This window comes from Panulirus ornatus, chromosome 56, assembly GCF_036320965.1.
Source record: "Panulirus ornatus isolate Po-2019 chromosome 56, ASM3632096v1, whole genome shotgun sequence".
Taxonomy (NCBI): Eukaryota; Metazoa; Arthropoda; class Malacostraca; order Decapoda; family Palinuridae; genus Panulirus; species Panulirus ornatus.
In genome coordinates, this window is record NC_092279.1 from 28,386,383 (window position 1) to 28,412,507 (window position 26,125).

Consider the following 26,125-nt stretch of genomic DNA (forward strand, 5'->3'; position numbering starts at 1 on the left):
GTATTTTGAAGGTTTGTTGAATGTGTTTGATGATAGAGTGGCAGATATAGGGTGTTTTGGTCGAGGTGGTGTGCAAAGTGAGAGGGTTAGGGAAAATGATTTGGTAAACAGAGAAGAGGTAGTAAAAGCTTTGCGGAAGATGAAAGCCGGCAAGGCAGCAGGTTTGGATGGTATTGCAGTGGAATTTATTAAAAAAGGGGGTGACTGTATTATTGACTGGTTGGTAAGGTTATTTAATGTATGTATGACTCATGGTGAGGTGCCTGAGGATTGGCGGAATGCGTGCATAGTGCCATTGTACAAAGGCAAAGGGGATAAGAGTGAGTGCTCAAATTACAGAGGTATAAGTTTGTTGAGTATTCCTGGTAAATTATATGGGAGGGTATTGATTGAGAGGGTGAAGGCATGTACAGAACATCAGATTGGGAAAGGGCAGTGTGGTTTCAGAAGTGGTAGAGGATGTGTGGATCAGGTGTTTGCTTTGAAGAATGTATGTGAGAAATACTTAGAAAAGCAAATGGATTTGTATGTAGCATTTATGGATCTAGAGAAGGCATATGATAGAGTTGATAGAGATGCTCTGTGGAAGGTATTAAGAATATATGGTGTGGGAGGCAAGTTGTTAGAAGCAGTGAAAAGTTTTTATCGAGGATGTGAGGCATGTGTACGTGTAGGAAGAGAGGAAAGTGATTGGTTCTCAGTGAATGTAGGTTTGCGGCAGGGGTGTGTGATGTCTCCATGGTTGTTTAATTTGTTTATGGATGGGGTTGTTAGGGAGGTAAATGCAAGAGTTTTGGAAAGAGGGGCAAGTATGAAGTCTGTTGTGGATGAGAGAGCTTGGGAAGTGAGTCAGTTGTTGTTCGCTGATGATACAGCGCTGGTGGCTGATGCATGTGAGAAACTGCAGAAGCTGGTGACTGAGTTTGGTAAAGTGTGTGAAAGAAGAAAGTTAAGAATAAATGTGAATAAGAGCAAGGTTATTAGGTACAGTAGGGTTGAGGGTCAAATCAATTGGGAGGTAAGTTTGAATGGAGAAAAACTGGAGGAAGTAAAGTGTTTTAGATATCTGGGAGTGGATCTGGCAGCGGATGGAACCATGGAAGCGGAAGTGGATCATAGGGTGGGGGAGGGGGCGAAAATCCTGGGAGCCTTGAAGAATATGTGGAAGTCGAGAACATTATCTCGGAAAGCAAAAATCGGTATGTTTGAAGGAATAGTGGTTCCAACAATGTTGTATGGTTGCGAGGCGTGGGCTATGGATAGAGTTGTGCGCAGGAGGATGGATGTGCTGGAAATGAGATGTTTGAGGACAGTGTGTGGTGTCAGGTGGTTTGATCGAGTAAGTAACGTAAGGGTAAGAGAAATGTGTGGAAATAAAAAGAGCGTGGTTGAGAGAGCAGAAGAGGGTGTTTTGAAATGGTTTGGGCACATGGAGAGAATGAGTGAGGAAAGATTGACCACGAGGATATATGTGTCGGAGGTGGAGGGAACGAGGAGAAGAGGGAGACCAAATTGGAGGTGGAAAGATGGAGTGAAAAAGATTTTGTGTGATCGGGGCCTGAACATGCAGGAGGGTGAAAGGAGGGCAAGGAATAGAGTGAATTGGATCGATGTGGTATACCGGGGTTGACGTGCTGTCAGTGGATTGAATCAGGGCATGTGAAGCGTCTGGGGTAAACCATGGAAAGCTGTGTAGGTATGTATATTTGCGTGTGTGGACGTATGTATATACATGTGTATGGGGGTGGGTTGGGCCATTTCTTTCGTCTGTTTCCTTGCGCTACCTCGCAAACGCGGGAGACAGCGACAAAAAAAGAAAAAAAAAAAAATATATATATATATATATATATATATATATATATATATATATATATATATATATATATATTATCCCTGGGGGTAGGGGAGAAATATAGTAGGGAAGATAGTGACTGTTAGTGATTGCAGCAGATAACCTCGTTATGGACCATCAAGTTCACTTTTATCTGCCCTTCGTCTGTACTCCCTTGACCTGCTGGATGCCTGATGTCTGCTGGCTTCTGCTGATATGTATGGTGGCAGTGGGTACCAAGATTACCCTTCTGGCTAGCTGGTAATCTGGAAAATACAAGTGAAGTAAGTGGCTGGCTGACCGTCTGCTGGCTTCTTGTGGGCTGTGTGGTGCTAACAGATGACTACATCCTCGGGACAGCTTTCCGACTGGGTCTAAGCTTGCTTCTCACGATGGTCGCACCCCTGACTGACTCCCTCGTACCCCTGTAGAAAAAAAAAATGATGTTTTCGCTCTGAATCCTATTTTACCTTATCTGCCGGTTTCTCTTGAACTTCTCCCAGTCACTCGCACTACTTCCTTACCTATACCGAACATACAACTTTGTTTTTCATTTTCACTTGGGTAGGTAAGTTGCCTTGCCTAGTTCAGGATCATGTCAGGCGGAAAGCATGGCAGAGTCAAGGTGTACCATCTACTGTGGCAGCCACGGCCGCCAGGACGTAAACAAATGTTACAAGATGTGATGTGTCTCAGTGTATTGTTTACTACAGTACTACCTCCTTATTTTTCAGGTCACCATTTACTGTACCCCGTATTGAAGACTGCCATTTGCCTGGTAAGTACTCATTATGCTACTCTGTAGATTTTAATGACGTAGTTGAAAACTTGTTACTTATAAGGAAGTAGATCATAGACTCCATAAATTCCTGTAAACTTTATTCTGGCAGTCGTGCGCCTGTTGTGGCGGAAGGGAAACATGAGAAATAGGTGACTGGAAATTGAAATATACATATATTGAAGGTATGTGTAATTATATAGGTGTATGTATATATGCTAAATGATTTTACTTATTCAACTGAATGTATATACGTAAATATAGAAGTGTTGTGACAAAAATACCCTTACAAAGGAATCAGAGTATGTACGTCAGACGAAACTTCATAGGTATTACAAGTGATGCATATTTGTTTTGAAGTGGCGTGTGTGTTGCCTACCGCCTGTATAACTTCCTGCTGTAACGCCTGACCACAGTACAGTAGGTTAGTGGATCATTGTATTGGGCACGCTGAAGAGGCTCGCGAAGGTTCCTCGACATTAAGACAGCACAAGAATACTCGAGCATCGTCGAGTGTAGTGTGTGGTATTGTACCGATGCTGAAATGACCGGTAGAATATGGTATGGACGATCAGATAAGAAGTTCCACGGTCGACTGACCAATGAGGAGTCATAGTCCGTACGCAAGAGCTCCGGCCGTTCCGCCTTGTGTTGACGACAGTATATCAGTAGAAACTACTGGAAGGCTGACGTCCTCCACACACACACACACACACACACACACACACACACACACACACACACACACACGTAAAAACTATTTCTCTCTCTCTCTCTTTTTTCTTAAATCTTTAAATTTATGTAGAGCCAAGTCGACTTAGAATCTGTGACGCAGATTAATGCCTTCGTGACATAGCCAGTAGTATACTGAATCTAGGGCGTGTTTGTGTGTGTTGACTCACCAGATGGTGATGTCAGCTGGTCGGCTTCGCATGGTCAAGGCGATAGAGATACTGATGTGCAATTCGCTAAGCTGACTGATTAAGAGCCACTCACGCTGAGTCCTGCCGCTCCGGCGGTATCCTGGTGGTCCCTGAGGCTTGGTCAGTGAGGGCACCTTTATATGGGGCGGAGTACGGCCCGGCGAACACCATGACGGGAATATGCTTCTTGGAAATGATTTAGATGATTAAAGAACATGACATGACGCCCTAATTCATTAAATATTTAGTCATATATATATATATATATATATATATATATATATATATATATATATATATATATATTTTTCATACTATTCGCCATTTCCGGCATTAGCGAGGTAGCGTTAAGAACAGAGGACTGGGCCTCTGAGGGAATATCCTCACCCGGCCCCCTTCTCTTTTCCTTCCTTTGGAAAAAAAAATGTATATATGTATATGTTATACTTTGTCGCTGTCTCCCGCGTTAGCGAGGTAGCGCAAGTAAACAGACAAAAGAATGACCCAACCCACCCACATACACATGTATGTACATAAACGCCCACACACGCACATTTACATACCTATACATTCCAACGTATGCATACATATACATACACAGACATATACATATACACTTATGTACATATTCATACTCCGCCACACATGAAATGGCACCTCCCTCCCCCTGCGTGTGCGCGAGTTGGCGCTAAGAAAAGACAACAAAGGCCACATTCTTTCACACTCAGTCTCTAGCTGTCATGTATAATGCACCGAAACCACAGCTCCCTTTCCACATCCAGGCCCCACAAAACTTTCCATGGTTTACCCCAGACGCTTCACATGCCCTGGTTCAATCCATTGACAGCACGTCGACCCCGGTATACCACATCATTCCATTTCACTCTTTTCCTTTCACGCCTTTCACCCTCCTGTATGTTCAGCCGATCGCTCAAAATCATTTTCACTTCATCCTTCCACATCCAATTTGGTTTCCCACTTCTCCTCTTTCCCTCCACCTTTGACACATATATCCTTTTTGTCAGTCTTTCCTCACTCATTCTCTCCATGTGACTAAACCATTTCAATACACTCTCTTCTGCTTTCTCAACCACTCTATTTATTACCACACATCTCTCTTACCCTTTCATTACTTACTCGATCAAACCACCTCACACCACATATTGTCCTCAAACATCCCATTTCCAACACATCCACCCTCCTCCGCACAACCCTGTCTATAGTCCACGCCTCACAACCATATAACATTATTGGAACCACTATTCCTTCAAACATACCCATTTTTGCTCTCCGAAATAACGTTCTCGCCTTCCACATATTTTCAACGCTCCCAGAACCTTCGCCCCCTCCCCACCCTGTGAATCACTTCCGCTTCCATGGTTCCATCCGCTGCCAAATCCACTCCCAGATATCTAAAACGCTTCACTTCCTCCTGTTTTTCTCCATTCAAACTTATCTCCCGCTTGACTTGTCCCTCAATCCTACTGTACCTAATAACCTTGCTCTTATTCACATTTACTCTCAGCTTTCTTCTTTCACACACTTTACCAAACTCAGTCACCAGCTTCTGCAGTTTCTCACCCGAATCAGCCGCCAGCGCTGTATCATCAGTGAACAACAACTGACTCACTTCCCAAGCCCTCTCATCCACAACAGACTGCATACATGCCCCTCTCTCCAAAACTCTTGCATTCACCTCCCTAACAGCCCCATCCATAAAAAAATTATATGTATATATATATATATATATATATATATATATATATATATATATATATATATATATATATACATATAATTTTTTTATGGATGGGGCTGTTAGGGAGGTGAATGCAAGAGTTTTGGAGAGAGGGGCATGTATGCAGTCTGTTGTGGATGAGAGGGCTTGGGAAGTGAGTCAGTTGTTGTTCACTGATGATACAGCGCTGGCGGCTGATTCGGGTGAGAAACTGCAGAAGCTGGTGACTGAGTTTGGTAAAGTGTGTGAAATTACAGAGGTATAAGTTTATTGAGTATTCCTGGTAAATTATATGGGAGGGTATTGATTGAGAGGGTGAAGGCATGTACAGAGCATCAGATCGGGGAAGAGCAGTGTGGTTTCAGAAGTGGTAGAGGATGTGTGGATCAGGTGTTTGCTTTGAAGAATGTATGTGAGAAATACTTAGAAAAGCAAATGGATTTGTATGTAGCATTTATGGATCTGGAGAAGGCATATGATAGAGTTGATAGAGATGCTCTGTGGAAGGTATTAAGAATATATGGTGTGGGAGGAAAGTTGTTAGAAGCAGTGAAAAGTTTTTATCGAGGATGTAAGGCATGTGTACGTGTAGGAAGAGAGGAAAGTGATTGGTTCTCAGTGAATGTAGGTTTGCGGCAGGGGTGTGTGATGTCTCCATGGTTGTTTAATTTGTTTATGGATGGGGTTGTTAGGGAGGTAAATGCAAGAGTTTTGGAAAGAGGGGCAAGTATGAAGTCTGTTGGGGATGAGAGAGCTTGGGAAGTGAGTCAGTTGTTGTTCGCTGATGATACAGCGCTGGTGGCTGATTCGTGTGAGAAACTGCAGAAGCTGGTGACTGAGTTTGGTAAAGTGTGTGGAAGAAGAAAGTTAAGAGTAAATGTGAATAAGAGCAAGGTTATTAGGTACAGTAGGGTTGAGGGTCAAGTCAATTGGGAGGTGAGTTTGAATGGAGAAAAACTGGAGGAAGTTAAGTGTTTTAGATATCTGGGAGTGGATCTGGCAGCGGATGGAACCATGGAAGCGGAAGTGGATCATAGGGTGGGGGAGGGGGCGAAAATTCTGGGGGCCTTGAAGAATGTGTGGAAGTCGAGAACATTATCTCGGAAAGCAAAAATGGGTATGTTTGAAGGAATAGTGGTTCCAACAATGTTGTATGGTTGCGAGGCGTGGGCTATGGATAGAGTTGTGCGCAGGAGGATGGATGTGCTGGAAATGAGATGTTTGAGGACAATGTGTGGTGTGAGGTGGTTTGATCGAGTGAGTAACGTAAGGGTAAGAGAGATGTGTGGAAATAAAAAGAGCGTGGTTGAGAGAGCAGAAGAGGGTGTTTTGAAGTGGTTTGGGCACATGGAGAGAATGAGTGAGGAAAGATTGACCAAGAGGATATATGTGTCGGAGGTGGAGGGAACGAGGAGAAGAGGGAGACCAAATTGGAGGTGGAAAGATGGAGTGAAAAAGATTTTGTGTGATCGGGGCCTGAACATGCAGTAGGGTGAAAGGAGGGCAAGGAATAGAGTGAATTGGAGCGATGTGGTATACCGGGGTTGACGTGCTGTCAGTGGATTGAATCAAGGCATGTGAAGCGTCTGGGGTAAACCATGGAAAGCTGTGTAGGTATGTATATTTGCGTGTGTGGACGTATGTATATACATGTGTATGGGGGGGGTTGGGCCAGTTCTTTCGTCTGTTTCCTTGCGCTACCTCGCAAACGCGGGAGACAGCGACAAAGTATAATAAAAAAAAAGAAAATATATATATATATATATATATATATATATATATATATATATATATATATATATATATATATATATATATATATATTTCTTTCAAACTATTCGCCATTTCCCGCATTAGCGAGGTAGCGTTAAGAACAGAGGACTGGGCCTTGAGGGAATACCCTCACCTGGCCCAATTCTCTGTTCCTTCTTTTGGGGAAAAAAAAAGAAAAAAGAAAAAAAAGAGAGGGGAGGATTTCCAGCCCCCCCGCTCCCTCCCCTTTTAGTCGCCTTCTACGACACGCAGGGAATACGTGGGAAGTATTCTTTCTCGCCTATCCCCAGGGATAATATATATATATATATATATTATATATATATATTTATATATATATATATATATATATATATATATATATATATATATATATATATATATATAACTTTTGGATGTTAATATGCTGAGAGGTGCAACAGGAGGGATGTCTGATCATTATCTTGTGGAGGCTAAGGTGAAGATTTGTATGGGTTTTCAGAAAAGAAGAGTGAATGTTGGGGTGAAGAGGGTGGTGAGAGTAAGTGAGCTTTGGAAGGAGACTTGTGTGAGGAAGTACCAGGAGAGACTGAGTACAGAATGGAAAAAGGTGAGAACAATGGAAGTAAGGGGAGTGGGGGAGGAATGGGATGTATTTAGGGAATCAGTGATGGATTGCGCAAAAGATGCTTGTGGTATGAGAAGAGTGGGAGGTGGGTTGATTAGAAAGGGTAGTGGGTGGCGGGATGAAGAAGTAAGATTATTAGTGAAAGAGAAGAGAGAGGCATTTGGACGATTTTTGCTGGGAAAAAATGCAGTTGAGTGGGAGATGTATAAAAGAAAGAGACAGGAGGTCAAGAGAAAGGTGCAAGAGGTGAAAAAGAGGGCAAAAGAGAGTTGGGGTGAGAGAGTATCATTAAATTTTAGGGAGAATAAAAAGATGTTCTGGAAGGAGGTAAATAAAGTGCGTAAGACAAGGGAGCAAATGGGAACTTCAGTGAAGGGCGCAAATGGGGAGGTGATAACAAGTAGTGGTGATGTGAGAAGGAGATGGAGTGAGTATGTTGAAGGTTTGTTGAATGTGTTTGATGATAGAGTGGCAGATATAGGGTGTTTTGGTCGAGGTGGTGTGCAAAGTGAGAGGGTTAGGGAAAATGATTTGGTAAACAGAGAAGAGGTAGTAAAAGCTTTGCGGAAGATGAAAGCCGGCAAGGCAGCAGGATGGTATTGCAGTGGAATTTATTGAAAAAGGGGGTGACTGTATTATTGACTGGTTGGTAAGGTTATTTAATGTATGTATGACTCATGGTGAGGTGCCTGAGGATTGGCGGAATGCGTGCATAGTGCCATTGTACAAAGGCAAAGGGGATAAGAGTGAGTGCTCAAATTACAGAGGTATAAGTTTGTTGAGTATTCCTGGTAAATTATATGGGAGGGTATTGATTGAGAGGGTGAAGGCATGTACAGAGCATCAGATTGGGGAAGAGCAGTGTGGTTTCAGAAGTGGTAGAGGATGTGTGGATGAGGTGTTTGCTTTGAAGAATGTATGTGAGAGATACTTAGAAAAGCAAATGGATTTGTTTGTAGCATTTATGGATCTGGAGAAGGCATCTGATAGAGTTGATAGAGATGCTCTGTGGAAGGTATTAAGAATATATGGTGTGGGAGGCAAGTTGTTAGAAGCAGTGAAAAGTTTTTATCGAGGATGTGAGGCATGTGTACGTGTAGGAAGAGAGGAAAGTGATTGGTTCTCAATGAATGTAGGTTTGCGGCAGGGGTGTGTGATGTCTCCATGGTTGTTTAATTTGTTTATGGATGGGGTTGTTAGGGAGGTGAATGCAAGAGTTTTGGAAAGAGGGGCAAGTATGAAGTCTGTTGGGGATGAGAGAGCTTGGAAAGTGAGTCAGTTGTTGTTCGCTGATGATACAGCGCTGATGGCTGATTCATGTGAGAAACTGCAGAAGCTGGTGACTGAGTTTGGTAAAGTGTGTGGAAGAAGAAAGTTAAGAGTAAATGTGAATAAGAGCAAGGTAATTAGGTACAGTAGGGTTGAGGGTCAAGTCAATTGGGAGGTAAGTTTGAATGGAGAAAAACTGGAGGAAGTAAAGTGTTTTAGATATCTGGGAGTGGATTTGGCAGCGGATGGAACCATGGAAGCGGAAGTGGATCATAGGGTGGGGGAGGGGGCGAAAATCCTGGGAGCCTTGAAGAATGTGTGGAAGTCGAGAACATTATCTCGGAAAGCAAAAATGGGTATGTTTGAAGGAATAGTGGTTCCAACAATGTTGTATGGTTGCGAAGCGTGGGCTATGGATAGAGTTGTGCGCAGGAGGATGGATGTGCTGGAAATGAGATGTTTGAGGACAATGTGTGGTGTGAGGTGGTTTGATCGAGTAAGTAACGTAAGGGTAAGAGAGATGTGTGGAAATAAAAAGAGCGTGGTTGAGAGAGCAGAAGAGGGTGTTTTGAAATGGTTTGGGCACATGGAGAGAATGAGTGAGGAAAGATTGACCAAGAGGATATATGTGTCGGAGGTGGAGGGAACGAGGAGAAGTGGGACACCAAATTGGAGGTGGAAAGATGGAGTGAAAAAGATTTTGTGTGATCGGGGCCTGAACATGCAGGAGGGTGAAAGGAGGGCAAAGAATAGAGTGAATTGGATCGATGTGGTATACCGGGGTTGACGTGCTGTCAGTGGATTGAATCAGGGCATGTGAAGCGTCTGGGGTAAACCATGGAAAGCTGTGTAGGTATGTATATTTTCGTGTGTGGACGTATGTATATACGTGTGTATGGGGTTGGGCCATTTCTTTCGTCTGTTTCCTTGCGCTACCTCGCAAACGCGGGAGACAGCGACAAAGCAAAAAAAAAAAAAAAAAAAAAAAATATATATATATATATATATATATATATATATATATATATATATATATATATATATATATATATATATATAGGTAACTACATTTCAGTGAGAGTTCAGCTAATTCATTTTATTTGAAAGTTTCAGTAAACTGAATTATCTGAACAGCTGAAATGTGGTTACCCCTTCATGATATTACTCCGCAAGACACGTGGATATAGCCAGGTCAGGCCAGACCTGGACCCCCACCATGGGTTGCGGTGGACCTGTGGTTGTGGCTCGCTTTGTTAACTATCGTAGTTACCCTGGCTGGGGGCACCGAGTTTTCTGTAGACGTATCGTAAGTACGTGTGTGTGTGTGTGGAAGCGGCCCAGGACGTCCTCTGATCTTGGTGGTGGTTGGGGGGGAATATTTGACGGTCGTGACGCCGGTGTTTGTCAAGTGTTGTGAGGGAGGGGACTTGGGGTTTGGCGAGCGAGGAGGGAGTTGAGCGGTGGCGAGGCAAGCGCTGGCCGACGCTAATATTGATATAACTTGATAGTGCTCCCAGTTTTTTTCCTCCTCACACTCTCGACGTCTCCCGTGGTCGTGCGTCAACCTTCCCGGCCTGTACGTCATGCGTCCTGTCGTCGCTAACTCTACTCACTCCCCTGTTCTTTTACTCCATCCCATCCTCTCCCATACCCTCCCTTCGTTCCCTCCCAGGTCATTGTACACAAATGTTCTCCCACAGCCTACGAATGTAGGTAGTGTTGCGTATAAGGTGTAGGCAGTGTTGCTCGTAAAGTGCGGATAGCTTTGCGTGTGGGTGTCGGTTGTGTTGCGTGTGAGGTGTATGTAGGAGTGTGTTGTGTGTTGGCCAGTGTTAACGTAGCGTCGCCGCACACAGTGGGCCGGGCGGCCGGCACAGCTGGGTCACAAGGAGTGGTTACTTGTGGGCTGCAGAAGGACGTGGTGTGGTATGCCTGTGTGCTTGCTGTCATACCTGGCCACCTGTGTACTTGCTGTCATACCTGGCCGCCTGTGTACTTGCTCTCATGCCTACCCACCTGTGTACTTGCTGTCATGCTTGCCCACCTGTGTACTTGCTGTCATAGCTGCCAACCTGTGTGCTTGCTGTCATACCTAGCTACCTGTGTACTTGCTGTCATGCCTGCCCACCTGTGTACTTGCTGTCATACCTGCCCACCTGTGTACTTGCTGTCATACCTGCCCACCTGTGTACTTGCTTTCATACCTGCCCACCTGTGTACTTGCTGTCATACCTGCCCACCTGTGTACTTGCTGTCATACCTGCCCACCTGTGTACTTGCTGTCATACCTGCCCACCTGTGTACTTGCTGTCATACCTGCCCACCTGTGTACTTGCTGTCATACCTGCCCACCTGTCTACTTGCTGTCATACCTGCCCACCTGTCTACTTGGTGTCATACCTGCCCACCTGTCTACTTGGTGTCATACCTGCCCACCTGTGTACTTGCTGTCATACCTGCCCACCTGTGTACTTGCTGTCATACCTGCCCACCTGTGTACTTGCTGTCATACCTGCCCACCTGTCTACTTGCTGTCATACCTGCCCACCTGTCTACTTGGTGTCATACCTGCCCACCTGTCTACTTGCTGTCATGCCTGCCCACCTGTGTACTTGCTGTCATACCTGCCCACCTGTGTACTTGCTGTCATACCTGCCCACCTGTCTACTTGCTGTCATACCTGCCCACCTGTCTACTTGCTGTCATGCCTGCCCACCTGTGTACTTGCTGTCATACCTGCCCACCTGTGTACTTGCTGTCATACCTGCCCACCTGTGTACTTGCTGTCATACCTGCCCACCTGTGTACTTGCTGTCATACCTGCCCACCTGTGTACTTGCTGTCATACCTGCCCACCTGTGTACTTGCTGTCATACCTGCCCACCTGTGTACTTGCTGTCATACCTGCCCACCTGTCTACTTGGTGTCATACCTGCCCACCTGTCTACTTGGTGTCATACCTGCCCACCTGTCTACTTGGTGTCATACCTGCCCACCTGTGTACTTGCTGTCATACCTGCCCACCTGTGTACTTGCTGTCATACCTGCCCACCTGTGTACTTGCTGTCATACCTGCCCACCTGTCTACTTGCTGTCATACCTTCCCCTGTGTACTTGGTGTCATACCTGCCCACCTGTGTACTTGGTGTCATACCTGCCCACCTGTGTACTTGCTGTCATACCTGCCCACCTGTGTACTTGCAGTCATACCTGCCCACCTGTGTTGCGTATTTTTCCTTCTAAGCCGCTGGACAACCGCATGGTTTGAGTGTTGTACACATTGTACGAGACTGCACAACATTCACTCGCCACCAGGAGGACGACACTCGGGCCTGCCAAGCAAATTTCCCCTCGCGATGCACGGACATGCAAAGCAAATTATCAAGAGGATATAGGGACTTGGAGAGCGACTTTCCCCTCGGGTCACACGGACGTGCAGAGCGAATGCTCACATGGGCTTAAATGAACGCGGGAAAGTATATATTCCATTCCCTTAGAATTTCGTGCGGCGCATTTCCTTCGAAAAAAAAAATCTATATGTGCTTGAGTCACGCAGGCACGTAGCTCACCCACACGCGCGGCCGGGTCCTGGTAGACATGCAGGCCTCTGTATTTTGCGAGGGTGATATAGACTTACAGTAATGGTGCTGGTGATTGTGAAGAAAAGACATCTTGTCACACTGGGTGTTGCCACCCACCCTCTCTCCCTCCCACGTCGCCCCAGACGTTGCCCCCCTGGAAGGCGTCGTCAGATGGATGGTGGGCGCGCGATTGGTAGGATGCGTCTCCGCCGTGTGTGTGTGTGTGTGTGTGTGTGTGTGTGTGTGTGTAAGTGTGTGTGTGCTACTGTGATCTGGCGTTCCCGCAACGACCATTAGGGTAGGTCGGGCAATCCCGAGAGCATATTTTGTAGTTCGCCTGCCCCAAAATGCGGTTATGCAAGCAGGCGAGGCGAGGCGAGGCAGTCTGCTGCCAGGCACCCCCCACACTCCGACACACACACACACACACATATACCCATATCTCGACAGAGTTATGATGGTTTTCCAAGATATTTTTTCCAAGTCTCGTCTGTATTTTCGTTGAAGGATTTGAAGGTGATGTCAATGTGCGGGGGTGTGGGTGGGTGGTAGAGTCGTAGGTCTCCCTTGGAGAGGTGTGTACGGCAACAATAGCCTCATGAGCAGCGACCCAGTGGCTCCCTCTGAGTTTAACATTGTCGTGAACCAAAGAAAGACACCAGCCGCTCTGAGATAAGAGGTAATCTTGGCATGTGAAATTATGACCTCCAGCCTCTCCGCTGTTTGGCTACGCCGGGTACAAAAGGCGTCAACCCCCGCTGTGACCTCAAAAACTGCGTCACGACAGACTCTGTCGTAATGTTGGACGCAAAAACAAAATTTCCGTATCGTAAATAGTAATGCCAAGATTCTACGTATCGTAAGTTGCGACGTAAGACTTTTGGTTACAGTGAATCTGCAAAGGAAATGAATGTAATGTTGTTCTGGTGTCACCAGTTATTCATTTAAAATAAACGATGATTATGTTCTTATAATTTGTTTTGATTACCTGTGCATTACCGAGTTCTCTGGCTGTATGAAGTGATTACCAGGATGTTGCCGTTAGCCACGCGTAATTTCACTCATGCAGAACAAAATCCCTTTTATTGATGATGACACTGTGGTCCAGTGTTGGAGGGGGTCGCTCCCATCACTGTACTGTGGTCCAGTGTTGGAGGGGGTCGCTCCCATCACTGTACTGTGGTCCAGTGTTGGAGGGGGTCGCTCCCATCACTGTACTGTGGTCCAGTGTTGGAGGGGGGGTCGCTCCCATCACTTTACTGTGGTCCAGTGTTGGAGGGGGGTCGCTCCCATCACTGTACTGTGGTCCACTGTTGGAGGGGGTCGCTCCCATCACTATGCTGTGGTCCAGTGTTGGAGGGGGGGTCGCTCCCATCACTGTACTGTGGTCCAGTGTTGGAGGGGGTCGCTCCCATCACTGTACTGTGGTCCAGTGTTGGAGGGGGGGTCGCTCCCATCACTGTGCTGTGGTCCAGTGTTGGAGGGGGGGTCGCTCCCATCACTGTACTGTGGTCCAGTGTTGGAGGGGGTCGCTCCCATCACTGTACTGTGGTCCAGTGTTGGAGGGGGGGTCGCTCCCATCACTGTACTGTGGTCCAGTGTTGGAGGGGGGGTCGCTCCCATCACTGTGCTGTGGTCCAGTGTTGGAGGGGGGGTCGCTCCCATCACTGTACTGTGGTCCAGTGTTGGAGGGGGTCGCTCCCATCACTGTGTTGTGGTCCAGTGTTGGAGGGGGTCGCTCACATCACTGTGCTGTGGTCCAGTGTTGGAAGGGGTCGCTCCTATCACTGTACTGTGGTCCAGTGTTGGAGGGATTCGCTCCCATCACTGTGCTGTGGTCCAGTGTTGGAGGGGGTCGCTCCCATCACTTTACTGTGGTCCAGTGTTGGAAGGGGTCGCTCCTATCACTGTGCTGTGGTCCAGTGTTGGAGGGGGTCGCTCCCATCACTTTACTGTAGTCCAGTGTTGGAGGGGTTCGCTCCCATCACTGTACTGTGGTCCAGTGTTGGAGGGGTTCGCTCCCATCACTTTACTGTGGTCCAGTGTTGGAGGGGTTCGCTTCCATCACTACACTGTGGTCCAGTGTTGGAGGGGATCGCTGCCATCACTTTGCTGTGGTCCAGTGTTGGAGGGGGTCGCCCCCATCACTTTACTGTGGTCCAATGTTGGAGGGGTCGCCCCCATCACTTTACTGTGGTCCAGTGTTGGAGGGTCGCTACCATCACTGTGCTGTGGTCCAGTGTTGGAGGGGGTCGCTCCCATCACTGTACTGTGGTCCAGTGTTGGAGGGGGTCGCTCCCATCACTGTACTGTGGTCCAGTGTTGGAGGGGGTCGCTCCCATCACTGTACTGTGGTCCAGTGTTGGAGGGTCGCTCCCATCACTGTACTGTGGTCCAGTGTTGGAGGGGGTCGCTCCCATCACTGTACTGTGGTCCAGTGTTGGAGGGGGTCGCTCCCATCACTGTACTGTGGTCCAGTGTTGGAGGGGGTCGCTCCCATCACTGTACTGTGGTCCAGTGTTGGAGGGGGGTCGCTCCCATCACTGTACTGTGGTCCAGTGTTGGAGGGGGGTCGCTCCCATCACTGTTCTGTGGTCCAGTGTTGGAGGGGGGTCGCTCCCATCACTGTACTGTGGTCCAGTGTTGGAGGGGGTCGCTCCCATCACTGTACTGTGGTCCAGTGTTGGAGGGGGTCGCTCCCATCACTGTACTGTGGTCCAGTGTTGGAGGGGGTCGCTCCCATCACTGTACTGTGGTCCAGTGTTGGAGGGGGTCGCTCCCATCACTGTACTGTGGTCCAGTGTTGGAGGGGGTCGCTCCCATCACTGTACTGTGGTCCAGTGTTGGAGGGGGTCGCTCCCATCACTGTACTGTGGTCCAGTGTTGGAGGGGGTCGCTCCCATCACTGTACTGTGGTCCAGTGTTGGAGGGGTTCGCTCCCATCACTATACTGTGACCCAGTGTTGGAGGGGGGTCGCTCCCATCACTTTACTGTGGTCCAGTGTTGGAGGGGGGTCGCTCCCATCACTGTACTGTGGTCCAGTGTTGGAGGGGGGTCGCTCCCATCACTTTACTGTGACCCAGTGTTGGAGGGGGGTCGCTCCCATCACTTTACTGTGGTCTAGTGTTGGAGGGGGGTCGTTCCCATCACTTTACTGTGGTCTAGTGTTGGAGGGGGGTCGTTCCCATCACTTTACTGTGGTCCAGTGTTGGAGGGGGTCGCTCCCATCACTGTTCTGTGGCCCAGTGTTGGAGGGGGTCGCTCCCATCACTTTACTGTGGTCCAGTGTTGGAGGGGGGTCGCTCCCATCACTTTACTGTGGTCTAGTGTTGGAGGGGGGTCGTTCCCATCACTGTTCTGTGGTCCAGTGTTGGAGGGGGTCGCTCCCATCACTGTGCTGTGGTCCAGTGTTGGAGGGGGTCGCTCCCATCACTGTACTGTGGTCCAGTGTTGGAGGGGTTCGCTCCCATCACTTTGCTGTGGTCCAGTGTTGGAGGGGGTCGCTCCCATCACTGTACTATGGTCCAGTGTTGGAGGGGGTCGCTCCCATCACTGTGTTTTGGTCCAGTGTTGGAGGGGTCGCTCACATCACTGTGCTGTGGTCCAGTGTTGGATGGGGTCGCTCCCATCACTGTGTTGTGGTCCAGTGTTGGAGGGGGTCGCTCCCATCACTGTACTATGGTCCAGTGTTGGAGGGGGTCGCTCCTATCACTGTGCTGTGGTCCAGTGTTGGAGGGGGTCGTTCCCATCACTTTACTGTGGTCCAGTGTTGGAGGGGTTCGCTCCCATCACTGTACTATGGTCCAGTGTTGGAGGGGTTCGCTCCCATCACTTTACTGTGGTCCAGTGTTGGAGGGGTTCGCTTCCATCACTACACGGTGGTCCAGTGTTGGAGGGGATCGCTGCCATCACTGTGTTGTGGTCCAGTGTTGGAGGGATCGCTCCCATCACTGTACTGTGGTCCACTGTTGGAGGGGGTCGCTCTCATCAGTGTACTGTGGTCCAGTGTTGGAGGGGGGTCGTTTGCATCACTGTTCTATAGTGCAGTGATGAACGAGTGGCTTGCATCACTGTTCTGTAGTGCAGTGATGGACGGGTGGCTTGCATCACTGTTCTGTAGTGCAGTGATGGACGGGTGGCTTGCATCACTGTTCTTTAATAACAAGAGAGCCGCGTGTGTAGAGAGGGCAGCTGTAATGGTCCCTAAAAATAAATTTGTTATTAGCACTGTATAAACTATTTGCCCACTCGACGTTATTAATACCGGCTGGACATTTATGTAGCCTCTCCACTGCCGCTCTAATCTGTTTTAATGCATAATTGGACGAAAAATAGTTGTTTGCCGATGGAATTTTATGATCGCGGTAAATAGTCAGTGGAGTGGAGCGCTGCTTCACCGGTGGGAGTTTATCAGGTGAGGGAGGGAGTGAGGGAGGACCCGGGGAAGAGAACCATGCTGTTTCAGACAACCCGGATGTGGTCATTGGAGTCACACAGTTGATCGAGCCGGGAGTGACTCTCTTGTTGTGCGAAGTGTGACTCAAAGTCTCAGTCAGTCAGTCAGTCAGTCAGTCACTTTGTAAGAATTTAGAATTCAGAAAAACATAAGCTCAAGGTCTACCTCAGTGTTAACTGTTGTATTCCGTCTTAAGGCCTGATGCAAAATTACATACGAGGTTATTGCTACAATTTTTTGATATACTGGGCAGTTGGACGCAGACAAGACGGAAGGAGAAAGCAGCCACAAGTGGGGTTGACCGATCTGGTCCTTCCCCTCCTGCAGAAGCAATACTCGCCTGACACACTGAAGTGTACGGACACCCGGGGAGGTTGAACTTAGTGTCATCTCCCTCCTCCTTCGTCTGCTGCTCTTCACTTTTCATATGGTATGAGGTTGCCGTGGCTGGGGTCTGTGTCATGTGTGGAAAAGAAAAACAAATGTGGAATTCTACAAATGTGGAACACACAAGTTAGAACACAGAATTTCCAGGTCCTCGGCTGCATGTTGTATGAAACACCACAGAATTACACAAAATGCGACAAAATCACACAGAGGATTAGAGAAATAAAGACAACGTAGACGTAAATATAGACCAAGATGTGCAGTTTACAATTTCAGAAATGTTGCTGATGATAGAACGTTAAGGAAGCGTCCGTCGCCTTCATTGTGGGAACAGTGTTGTACGATCATGCCTCTAGATGCCTCGGGAAGGCTTGACTGAATTACATTAACCCTGACCGCTCAACTGCACGACGGTACGACCCTTGAGCACGACGGTACGACCCTTGAGCACGGCGGTACGACCCTTGAGCACGACGGTACGACCCTTGAGCACGACGATCCGACCCTTGAGCACGACGGTATGATCCTTTAGCACGACGGTACGACCCTTTAGTACGACGGTACGACCCTTTAGTACGACGGTACGACCCTCGAGCATGGCGGTATGACCCTTGAGCACGACGTTACGACCCTTGAGCACGACGGTAGGACCCTTGAGTACGACGGTACGACCCTTGAGTACGACGGTACGACCCTTGAGTACGATGGTACGACCCTTGAGCGCGGCGGTGCGACCCTTGAGCACGACAGTACGACCCTTGAGCACGACGGTATGACCTTTAAGCACGACGGTATGACCCTTGAGCACGACGGTATGACCCTTGAGCACGACGGTACGACCCTTGAGCACGACGATATGACCCTTGAGCACGACGGTATGACACTTGAGCACGACGGTATGACCCTTGAGCACGACGGTATGACCCTTGAGCACGACGGTATGACCCTTTAGTACGACGGTACGACCCTTGAACACGGCGGTACGACCCTTCAGTACGACGGCACGACCCTTCAACACGGCGGTATGACTCTCCAGCACGACGAATCGACCCTTGAGCACGACGCTGCGACTCTCCAACACGATTAAACGACGACTCTTGAGCGCCACGGTTTTGAGACTGTTGACCTAAGACGTGAGGGTCAGGTCACGGGCAAGCCCGTCATATCCCAGGGTGGTAGAGCCGTGCTCAAATGGGATGAAAGGCTTGCTTCATCAACTCCGCCGCTCATGACGGTAGTTCAGAGCCGATTGACTCTCTCTCTCTCTCTCTCTCTCTCTCTCTCTCTCTCTCTCTCTCTCTCTCTCTCTCTCTCTCTCTCTCTCTCTCTCACACACATACACACACACACGCACACATCTCTCTCTCTCATCTCCTCTTTCTCTCTCTCTCTCTCTCTCTCTCTCTCTCTCTCTCTCTCTCTCTCTCTCTCTCTCTCTCTCACTCTCTCTCTCTCCTTTGAATTACTTTTTTCCTTCCACCCAAAGTGGCCTTCGATTAGGATAGGTTTCGCTTGTGGCATCCTGGCTACTATGTAAAGAAAATAGAAAGAGGATTTGACACGTAACTTTACTGTGTGTCTAGTAATACCATCTGTTTACTCAATGAAATCCTGGATTATGAAGGTCGTTTTTCGATGTAGAATAATAACCTGATTCATGTGTAGGAGGAAGATGATGATGTACCTGGCAGATGTCTTGATCCGTAGGGAGATTGTTCTTGATGTCTGCCTCGTATGTTAGTCCATGTCGCATTGTGCTAGGGTTTTCCTGCCTTTAATTGGTGTTAGTAACGAAATTAGCGTAAACTGGTATTTTGCATAACTTGTTCTATTTTTTCAGAATAAAGTGTTTATGATGGTTTTGGAAATGTATTTAAAGGTGTTGATGTTTTCCTTGGATGTTGGTGATGATGTTTGGCTTGGATGTTGGTGATGATGTTCGTGCGTCCTTGATATCCGGGACGATGTTGAAGAGTTCAGGGTAAACGTCCCTGGCGGGTGGTGGTTGATGGTATTATTGCAGTCTTCGGCTGAAGTATGTGGTAATCCCTGTGAGGATCCTTCACTCGTGCTGCCCAGGAGGAGACACACTCGCCCAACGACCTCCACACCTCCTCCTCCTCCTCCTCCTCCGTGTGAGGCGTCCCTCAGCTGCACGCACCAGGGGGGAGACAGACCCTGGCAAGGAGCTTCACCTGTCCTTTTCTATGTGAGGAATCCGACCCTGCCAGGGATCTGCAAGCGTCCTCATCCTTGTGAGGAATACAGTCTAGCCAAGGACCTCCACACCTCCACCTCCTCCTCCTCCGTGCGAGACGTCCTTCAGTTGCACAGCCCAAGGAGGAGACAGACCCCCTCCAAGGTCCACCACACGTCTTTTTCCTACTCCTTCTCATCCCCTCCACCCCTTCCCCGACTTGTACACACACACACACACACACACACACACTCGTACCGCAGAGCAGGGGTGGGTTGGTGGGCGGGTGGGTCGAGGGTAAGAGGGCGTGGAGTGTGCAGGATCCTGCAGCACACAAGACTGAATCAGGGTGTCAGTGTGCGCGGGTAAACACGCCACGGGTTTAATTGGCTACAACCACTGATTAGGTCAGGCTAGAGTATCCTGCAGCAGGGTCTCATTATCGCAGGGGGTCTTGTCCCTGCTTGCCTCTCCTGGCCAAAAGCTCCTGCAGCCTCGGCAGGATAAACACCTGATATGATAATGAGATGCACAGATGTCGCTCTCAGAGCTTACATCAACTACTTTTTAGTACCGAGCGCCTCAGGGCACACGTTAAATCTTACCATTAGAAAGGTTAAAAGTACTGGTCGAATTTTTGGACGAGTTTTCTGGAAATGATTAAAGGCTTTAATATCATTGCCTGAGTGTGGTGGAGAGGGATGGAGACGTGGTGTAAAGAATTTTGATGAGAGTCTTTGTTACAGTCACAGTTATATAATGTTTATGTCCCCTTCAAGATCAACTGTTCTTGTGTACATAAGGTATGCTAGTCTCTCTCTCTCTCTCTCTCTCTCTCTCTCTCTCTCTCTCTCTCTCTCTCTCTCTCTATCTATCTATCTATCTATCTATCTATCTATCTATCTATCTCTATCTATCTATCTATCTATCTATCTATATGGAGAGAATGAGTGAGGAAAGATTGACCAAGAGGATATATGTGTCGGAGGTGGAGGGAACGAGGAGAAGTGGGAGACCAAATTAGAGGTGGAAAGATGGAGTGAAAAAGATTTTGTGTGATCGGGGCCTGAACATGCAGGAGGGTGAAAGGCGGGCAAGGAATAGAGTGAATTGGATCGATGTGGTATACCGGGGTTGACGTGCTGTCAGTGGATTGAATCAGGGCATGTGAAGCGTCTGGGGTAAACCATGGAAAGTTGTGTGGGGCCTGGATGTGGAAAGGGAGCTGTGGTTTCGGGCATTATTGCATGACAGCTAGAGACTGAGTGTGAACGAATGGGGCCTTTGTTGTCTTTTCCTAGCGCTACCTCGCACACATGAGGGGGGAGGGGGATGGTATTCCATGTGTGGCGAGGTGGCGATGGGAATGAATAAAGGCAGACAGTGTGAATTGTGTGCATGGGTATATATGTATGTGTCTGTGTGTGTATATATATGTGTACATTGAGATGTATAGGTATGTATACTTGCGTGTGTGGACGTGTATGTATATACATGTGTATGGGTGTGGGTTGGGCCATTCTTTCGTCTGTTTCCTTGAGCTACCTCGCAAACGCGGGAGACAGCGACAAAGCAAAATAAATGAAATATATATATATATATATATATATATATATATATATATATATATATATATATATATATATATATATATATTCGTATGAGTCCACGGGGAAAATGAAACACGATAAGTTCCCAAGTGCACTTTCGTGTAATAATCACATCATCAGGGGAGACACAAGAGAGAAATATAACAGTCAGTTGATATACAACGAAGAGACGTAGCTAGGACGCCATTTGGTAAACAAGTGAGTGTCCAAGACAGACAACGAGCGTATCATAAACTTATTATGTGGACAAGAAGGTGAATTGTTTACAAATCTTATCAACTAACTAACTAACTAAACATATATATATATATATATATATATATATATATATATATATATATATATATATATATATATATATGTGTGTGTGTGTGTGTGTGTATGTGTATTATACTTAATCGCTGTTTCCCGCGTCAGCGAGGTAGCGCCAGGAAAACAGACAATAAAGGCCACATTCGGTCACTCACTTTATAGCTTTCATGTGTAATACACTAAAACCACAGTTCCCTATACATATCCAGGCCCCACACACCTTTCTATGGTTTATCCCAGACGCTTCACATACCCTGGTTCAGTCCATTGACAGCACGTCGACCCCGGTATACCATATCGTTCCATAGAATTGAATACCACTGCATATTTAGAATTATTAATCTCTTTATGTTCCCTAATTTTCTCAGTATCATTCTACCAGTAGGTGGGTGATCAAACACCAGTTGTCCAAAATTATCCATTTTATTTCAATTAAACTTTCGCCATCACAGAGACATCATCGGGAAATTGTAAAAACGAGAAAAGACTGCGTCACAAAATATGGATATGAAACGCAAAACGTAAACAACATGTATATAAGAAACCAACTTGGGATAACCACAGTATATTGAGCATAAAACGTAAGGGAAAACACTATAAGCCATACAGGTTAGCAATGTCACGCAGGGTAGTATGAGTTACAACCTAAATACAAAATATGGATACAGAAATATAGAAAAACTTACAATAGAACACAGAACAGTCTGAAACGAGGTAGGAAATATAGACAGTCCATCTCTGAATACACTTAACCTGGGTCAAGCGTGACCGTTAATGTTTGTATGTGGCGCTGAGGTCACGTTGGGCTTGTCTTAATTCTCTCTGACCTTCGTCACCCAGGACCGGCAGGGTTAGTGACACCTTCTCCCTGTCCTGAAATGGCTGATGCGGTAGCTTGTGGCGGGTCCGTGACGTATTCCCCCTGCGTCAGGTCTAGGTCCTGCTGGCGAGCCACCAGAGAGCTGTATGGCGGTGGTCATGTTTGTCTGAATGTTGATGACCGGTGCTTTCTCTCTAATGTGAATGGCTTTTAATGCCTGTAGTCTTGTCCGATCACTGTAGCTAGTAATGACTTTGGTGTTATTCACCATTATGTTATGCTTTTCTTAATGATATTGTTTGATTCCACCTTCTTTCAAGTGGAGTGAGAGGCAGCGGCTCAGGGTGCAGGTCGTATGTACGATATAGTTTATACGATGATGATTGCCGTCCCCAATATTGTATTAGTACTCATAGGCCATATCGGAACGATCTAAACTTCCAGAGCGACCTACCATATTGTCGTTCATTACGAGCGAACATGGAGACTGGTTTTGTGAAGAGCGAAGAGGTGGTACCACAGTGAAAGCCTTGCATAAGATGAAGTGTGGCAAGGCGGCTAGAGTGGATGATTTTGCCGTCGAATGTAGTAAGTATGGTGTGGTTGAGATAGCTGAAGAGGATGTACTGAAATGTTTTGGACATTTGAGGAGAATGAGTGGGATGCTGACCAAGTAGATACATATGTCAGAAGTGGAGGAAACAAGTACAATGGGGAGTCCAAACTGGAGATGGGAGAATGGAGTGAAAAAGAATTTGAGCGATGGGGCCTGAAAATGCATGAAGTTTTAAGACGTGCACGGGGTCGTGTGAATTGGAGCGATATGGTTATAAGGGGTCGACGTTCTGTCAGTGGTCTGAACCAGTTACATGTGAAGCGTTTGTTCCTTGCGCTACGTCGCAAAAACGGAAAACGGTGATCACGTATGATCAAGTATAATCAAGTATATATATATATATATATATATATATATATATATATATATATATATATATATATATATATATATATATGTGAAGCGTCTGGGGTAAACCATGGAAAGCTGTGTAGGTATGTATATTTGCGTGTGTGGACGTATGTATATACATGTGTATGGGGGTGGGTTGGGCCATTTCTTTCGTCTGTTTCCTTGCGCTACCTCGCAAACGCGGGAGACAGCGACAAAGCAAAAAAAAAAAATATATATATATATATATATGTATAAAGTTTTCATTCTTTATCGCCGTTTCTCGCGTAAGCTAGGTTGCGCTAGAAACAGACGAAGAAAGGTCGCATCCGTTCTCATGCTGTCTTCGGCTGTCATGTGTAATGCACCGAAACCACAGCTCCCTGTCCACATCCAGGCCCCGCAGACCTTTCCATGGTATACCCCAGACGTTTCACATGTCCTGGTTCAGTCCACTGACGGCACGTTGACCCCGGTATAACCATATCGTTGTAATTCACGAATCCCGTGCACGCTTTCCCCCCTCCTGCATGTTCAGGCCACGATCACCTAAATTCTTTTTCACTCTATCCCTCCATCTCCAATTTAATCTTCCCGTTCTCCATTTCTCCCTACACTTCTGACACAAGTATTTACATTGACAACATCTCCTCACTCATCTCTATATGTCGAAAACATTTCAGTGCTCCCTCTTCAACTACCTCAACCACAGTATTTACCACATTCACCTGCAATACCATGCACTCTAGCCGCCTTGCCACATTTCGTCTCATGTAATGCTTTCACCACCACCACCTTTCTTCATAAATCCAATCTCCATGACTCTCTCACTTAGCCTACCACCCTGACCCAAACACCCTACATTTGCTACTCTGTCATCAAATACATTCAACAGATTTTCACGATACTCACCCCATCTCCAACAAACTTCATCAGTGTCTGTTACCACTCCCCATTTTATCTCCTTTACCGAAGTTCCCATTTGTCCTCTAGTTAGTCGCACATTATTCAACCTCCTTTCCAAAGCATCATATTCTCCCCAAAGTTCAATGACGCACTCTAACTCCAGCTTTCATTCTCCCTCTTTTCCAACCCCTGCCTCTTCCTCTTGACCTTCTGCCGCTTTCCCGTATACAGAACTCACTTGGTGTATCGGTTAGCGTTCCTGACCATGACGTACTCACGGGCCGCCTAGGGTCTAACGCATAGGTTTGAATCCTGGTTACGGCAGTAGGTGTTACAGGCAGTCCAGCTTTTCATCCACCCATAGGGTCGGGAACTTATCGCGTTTCATTTTCCTCGTGGTTATCAGCAAATAATAGATCACGTGCACCACTGTGACCTACAGCTACACATACACACACGCACACACACACACACACACACACACACACACACACACACACACACACACACACATATATATATATATAATCGTTAATGAGATGGCATTGATTAGGGCCTCAGTTGCCCCCGTACCGTCTCAGCTAAATAAAAAAAGCAATTTGCTCTCCATCCTGTAAGTACCGGCTATGTAACTCACCTTTCTCTCTTACTAGCATCTTTACCTTGTCATACCACCGCTCACTACCCCTACTGATCTGCCCACCTCCCATTATACGCATGCCACAAGGAGCTCTTGCGTGTGCCATCACTGCTCCCCTAAATGCTTCACGTTTCTCACCCACTCCCTCTTGCTTCGTTTACTCTCACCATTTGTCATTCTGCATTCATTTCCTGGTACTTCTTCGCGCAATTATGTTTGACAAGCTCGCTTGCTTTTATCGTCCTATTTTCACACACAAAGTTTCCTGTTATCCGAAAAGCTCTACAAATCTTCACTCTCGCTTCCACCCGGTAATGATCAGATATCCCACCAGAGTCTCCTCTCACCACACACCACATCCAAGAATCTATATTTTGTGCGCTTGTCAGTTAGTACATAACCATGTAATGCCCGCTTACCGTCTCTCCTACTCACATACGTATACTTGTGTATGTCCCCCTTTTTTAAACCAGGTATTCCCAATCATCAGTCTTTTTTCAGCACAAATCCATAAGCTCTTCACCATTTCCATTCACCTTACTTAATACCCAAAGCTCCTTCAACATTACTCACTTTTCCATTTGAAAATATATATATATATATATATATATATATATATATATATATATATATATATATATATATATATATATATATATATATATTGACACGACTTGTAAAGACTTGAACATATCTAACATTAATGAAATTCCTGATTATTTGATGAGTACTTAAGGTTGCTTTAATGTCTTATGGGAGAATGAAAATAAATTTTCTTGTATTCATTTCATTTTAAAAGTTTCTGAAAACAGACATAGATCAGATCACAAGAAATTTGTGAAAGAGAATACACTTGCCAGACACACAGATTATAAGGTTTCGTGACACTGCAGTATGAGAACAGCAACTTAGAGGAAGGTTGTTGTCCGTCATCAGATACTTTGTCAGGAAGTTGCAAGCCATGATCTTCAGGGAATAGATTACCCACCTGAAAGCCACATACACTGGAGTTGATAACAGTCCACAACCGAGACATGGAGTCGACAAGCAACTGAAGATAATGGCTGTGACCTTTGGATGTACTACCTAGACGAAGACTATTAAGAGTGTCTTTAGGATTTATGTTCGTATCATTATGATCCCTGCAGCCCAGCAGTGCTGTATCAACACCAAGACACCACCAGACGTAGTATCATTATGATCCCTGCAGCCTAGCTGTGCTGTATCAACACCAAGACACCACCAGACGTAGTATCATTATGATCCCTGCAGTTCAGCAGTGCTGTATCAACACCAAGACACCACCAGACGGACCTCCTCAACCTGGGCCTGAAGTGCCATCTACAACCA

The 26,125-nt window shown here is 46.6% G+C and overlaps 1 protein-coding gene across 1 annotated transcript in view; it reads left to right on the forward strand.

Annotated features, from left to right (window-relative positions):
* Nucleotides 1-26,125, forward strand: part of LOC139766043 (muscleblind-like protein 1) — a 1,286,706-nt gene that overhangs the window by 147,026 nt on the left and 1,113,555 nt on the right. Inside the window, exon 2 of the mRNA XM_071694170.1 lies at nucleotides 2,566-2,609. The gene's annotated coding sequence lies outside the window, so the exon portion shown is untranslated. The remainder of the gene's footprint in view (nucleotides 1-2,565; nucleotides 2,610-26,125) is intronic.